Here is a 5,066-nt window from a genome sequence, read left to right on the forward strand (position 1 = left end):
GTACTGGGAGAGTCTAACTGCGAATTGGAGTCACGGTTATTACACTGTCGGCAGGCTGAATGGGGGCATGGCACTAAAATTTGAGACTGAAAGGAAAGTAAATTGTCCACACAAATACCTCCTTTCAATCACTAAGCAAACCATCCCCAGGAGCCCGAGTCCATCTGTATCAGGGGCACACAGCGCTCAGTCTCACATGAAATGGCCTTTCCCTGAGACTTCGGTAATTGTGGATCTGCAGAGAGAGAAGGAAGCTCTACAGAACCATACATTCTACTTGGTATCCCTTCAATTCTGTTGCAGTCTTTCTCCTTATGTGAACATCTCAGAGATTATGTTTGCAAAAAAAATACTACATGATCCATTTTATATCAACTACACGTTTTAATGCAAATGACTCAAGTCAACACAGATGCTCACCTTTGTTTGCCGTGTGTTCTTGCTTTTGAAAGCAATACTAGTTGTGTTCTGTTTCATATGGTGTTCGTTTCTATCCCATATTAGGATCAGGTCTTATATAAGAGCAGCCATCAGAGAAATTTCAACAGCCATCTAGTCCAACTGCTTTCTTTCCCAGATGAGTTAAATGAGTTCTTGAGATTATAAGTGACTCTTTTAAGGTCACAGAATCAATTAACACCTCTGACTACAGAGAAAAATTTCTTAACCTTGCCACTATTGACATTTTGAGCAGGATTATTCTTTGTTTAGGGGGGTCATCCTATACCTCGTAGGATGTTTAGCAGCATCTTTGGCCTCTGCCCACTAGCTGCCAGTATCACCCACCTTGTGATAAATAAGAGTGCCTTAACTTCACCAAATACCCCCGGTAAGTATCACCACTGATTGATGACCACTGCTCTCGAGAGTCTAATATGTGAATTTTTCTCTTCACTTTGTTTTTTTTTTTCCTCCCTCTAACCAACCTGGGACTAGTATTGCCCAACAGCAACTAGTAAGAACATGCTTTCCTTTTCATAGAAGTCAGAGTGTGGTAGATTAAAAATAACTGTAAATTGTGTGTATGGTTTCAATATAAATATAATGCACCTTTGAATGATGCTGACTGAATGATATGGTTACGTCAGTCAGAGACCAAAGCTTCCTCTCCTTCTGTAGCCCTCCAGAACTTTCTGGGGGTAGCCCTGTAAACAACTGCTTACTGAATAATCAACAAAGTCTGACACAAAGGCAGAGAATGTCTGTCCCTATTCTCCTCACCCTGGAAAGAGCTCTTAAGCATAAAGACAAGTGCTTGTTGGTTTGAGATACATTCTTCTCAACTTAACTAGTTCTATCTAATGATGACTTGATGTGTGAGACTGTAATGTCTCTCTTGTAGAGACATCTGTGTCATTTATCTTAAAGTCATCAGAATCATGAAAGACAGTGGCCCTAAAAGACACATTTGCTCGCTGACAGTTCACGCACCCATTCACTCCAGAATCCATTCTGCACCAAAAATTCTGCTATGTGTTTAGGTGGCTAGAAGATGTAATAATGCAATAATGAAAAGGAAATTCCTGGACTCAAAAAACAGGCATGGCCATGAGGGGAAAAAGGCAGCTATAATTAGAGTTCAGTGTATTAATTACTATGCGGGATGGAGCCTATAGGTACTCGGTCTGATACACGGAAAAGGGCCCGAAGTATGACGAGAAGTATGACGAGCCTTCTAAACCTAACACACATCACGTGCAAAGGTCCAGTGGTGTTAGCACATTCATTTTTACTTAATGGCTAGAACATATTTACTATAAAATAAATACAATAAACAGCATAATATAATAATAATTGTAGAATAAAGACGTATTAGGGAAAAAGTCAAGAAAAATATCCTGGTTCTGCAGATAAGGGTTTTCTACATCAGTAAATTGTTGAACTCTCATGCAGCAATGAGAGATCACTAGTGATTCAAGTAGGGATGTGACGTGATAGATTTAGGGTTTATAAAAGCCATTCTGAAGTTGTAAAAAAGAACGCCAGATAAGAAGCTAGCACAATAGACCGAGAACAGGATGACAAAGCCTAAGCAGAGAGGAAGCAGCAGATACGGAGAGAAGACTACAAGGAAGAGAGCAGTCAGGGAGGGAGGTAGAAAACACATAGGAGAAAAAAATCTAAGGATGGACTCAGGGACTTGGCTTTTAATTAGACATGAGAATGACTTAGAAATGGGGGTCAGAGATTAAAGGACAAGATGGATGACTGAAGAAGAAAATTAGGAATTTAACTGTGGCCGTGGTCACTTGGGGAGCCTGTGAGATACCTGGTTTGAGGTGCGCAGTGAACGCACTGGATCTCAGGTCTCCTGGGAGAGGTCTAGGGTGGAGACAGAGGTGAACGTGTCAACAGTAGACTGGCGCAGATTAAAGACATAGCCCAGGAGAATACCGCAGGGAGAGGAAGAGCCGAGGCCTAGGGCCCGACCACTCAACAAGTGTCCGTGCAAAGGAGGCTTCCTTTCCCCTGAAGACATGGAGTCCCCACTTTAGGCTATGTCCCCTCTGCCTGGAAACTCCTCCTCTTCCTTTGTCAAAATGGGATTCATGTTTCCGACTTAGTGTTTTAAATATGATCCCACACATAAGCAGGACCTGCTTCTTATTCTGCCATTAAACCTTCCTTTTTAAAATTTTTTATTTATTGATTTTAGAGAGAGGTAGACAGACACACACAGAGAGAAAGAGAGACAGACAGAGAAAAACCTTGACTTGATCCACTGATTCATGTATTCATGGGTTCTTTTTTTTTAATTTTTTATTTTTATTGTTATTCAATTACAGTTGTCTGCATTTTCTTCCCATCCCTCCACCATGCCCCAGCCAAACCCACCTCCCTCCCCCACTACCACCCTCCCCCTTGATTTTGTCCATGTGTCCTTTATAGTAGTTCCTGTAATCCCCTCTCCCCACTATCCCCTCACCACTCCCCTCTGGCTATTGTTAGATTGTTCTTAACTTCCATGTCTCTGGTTATATTTTGTTTGCTTTTTTTCTTTTGTTGACTATGTTCCAGTTAAAGGTAAGATCATATGGTATTTGTCCCTCACTGCCTGGCTTATTAAAAATATTGAACGCTTCACGAACTTGGGTGTCATCCTTGTGCAGTGGCCATACTGATCTTCTCTGTATCGTTCCAATTTTGGTATATGTGCTACCAAAGTGAGCACTGATTGGTTGGTTCTCACATGTGCCGTGACTGAGAATCAAACCTGCAACATTGGTGTGTCAGGGCAACACTCTACCTGAACAACCCAGCCAGGGCTACTAACACCCCTTTAACTCCTCCATCGAATGTATCACAACGAGTAACCGTAGCACACATTATTGCTTCCCTGATCATTGCCCATCTTTCCCACAGATTACGAGCTCCTTGAAAGCATGAACAACACTGGTTTATTTATCCATACATCACCATTGTGATACATTGTGACTAAATGAGTGGTCACTCAAATATTTGGTGGAAGAATAAGTGAATGTTGGGTATATGTGTCATAAGAAAGGCTTCACACAATTGGAAGCTTGTTATGAGAAGGAGTGGCATTCATACTTTGATACCGAGAGCTGTCCTGAGTCCGAGGCTCCCAAATTTGAGTTCTGCACCCCCAAATTGGCACTCTCTGATTTCCTGTCCCTTTCTCAGGAAGACTCGCATGCTATTCCAGGAACCCACAAACACAGCCGGAACGCTAGAAAAAAAGACATTTGTTTTTAATCTCACCATTGTGCCATAAATCCCTCTCTTAGATAAGAAAAGATCCCACGCACCAAGCACTATGAAAGAATGTGAGTTCCCGGAAAAGGAGTTTTTACCCCTAGTGAAATTATGCAGCCGCGATCGTGCGACACCCAACTCACTTTCCAAATGACACCACACGTGAGCAAGGTCACACACTGCAGAACAAAATCGGTCATTCCCGTCCTTCTAAAAGATATTTAGAGGTGTTAGATAAAGAAAAAAAGATCTTTCTTCACCGGGCCACAGTCGGGAGAATCCCCTCACCAGAGATTTGCCCAAGACTCTCTGAGCTGTGAAACTGCATGAGGAACCCCCAGGCCCTGGGTCTCACCTCTTTTCCTGCGGGGATGTCCTGATGCACGGCCCTCAGTGCCTCTCCTGTGGCTTCTTTATAGCAACACCTTACTGAGGTGCTTGAATCAATTACTCTATCAGCCTGTCTGTCCTAGGTAGTGACACTGCTTTATTTAGGCAAGCAATACCCAGCACAGCTCATAAATAAAACCTTTGTACACAGATTGAGTTCTAAACACCGTCCCTTTCTTTTCCCTCACCCATTAAGTGGCAACACTATTCCTTATCCCTCACAGGTAGTCACACAGGTTAAAATGCTCTGAGAAAGGGACCATCACAGCGGCAGGTGCTACAGGTGACTGGTAATGCGGAGTCTCTTCCTTCACAGCGAGTCTCTGAATTTGCGTTGCTGCATCACCTGTCCAGTTGGTAAGGACATTTTAAGCATACTTTCTAAGTCCAGCCTATAGTGTATGCTTGGGTACTCATGAAACACCCAATAGTTATGAAATTCAATTAGCACCATTTAGATAACTGGAATCGCTCTCACGAAACCCAACTTTTGCCTCACGTCTCACTTTGCTTTCCCTTATTTACCTACAACCTCGGGGAGGTGACAGTTTGGTCAAACTCCTCCCAGTGGTGTTTCAGACCAGCTGCCATAGACCTCCACAATCCAACTTGCTGCATAATCTTTAAACCATTTTCTCAGGTTCTACTATGCTCCAGACCCAGGTTAAAGGATTAGGATGACAGATGAATCAGATGCAACCTTTGTGCGCCAGGAATAGACAGATGAAAGGAAACCTTGTCAAAACCATCTCATCTTTCTGTAATTCCCCTTTGACATACAGCAAATTCACACCCATTTCGTAAAAAGGAGAACTGTGGCCCAGAGAAGTTAACAGACACCAAGAATAAGGTCGCACATCTGAGATCCCAGTGTACTCTTCCTGGTCCTGAGTTACATTTTTGTTTAGATTTAATAGAACACTAACCAGTCCTGGGCACATACTGAAGACAGGGTGTGA

General features: G+C 42.7%; 1 non-coding gene across 1 annotated transcript; it reads right to left on the reverse strand.

The window, feature by feature from the left end:
* Positions 1 to 3,065: 3,065 nt before the first annotated feature.
* Positions 3,066 to 3,172, reverse strand: LOC112296803 (U6 spliceosomal RNA). Its single transcript, XR_002973977.2, has one exon. It is a non-coding gene; the product is annotated as a U6 spliceosomal RNA (small nuclear RNA).
* Between the last annotated feature and the right edge of the window lie 1,894 nt (positions 3,173 to 5,066).

Source organism: Desmodus rotundus, chromosome 12, assembly GCF_022682495.2.
Source record: "Desmodus rotundus isolate HL8 chromosome 12, HLdesRot8A.1, whole genome shotgun sequence".
NCBI classification, from domain to species: domain Eukaryota; kingdom Metazoa; phylum Chordata; class Mammalia; order Chiroptera; family Phyllostomidae; genus Desmodus; species Desmodus rotundus.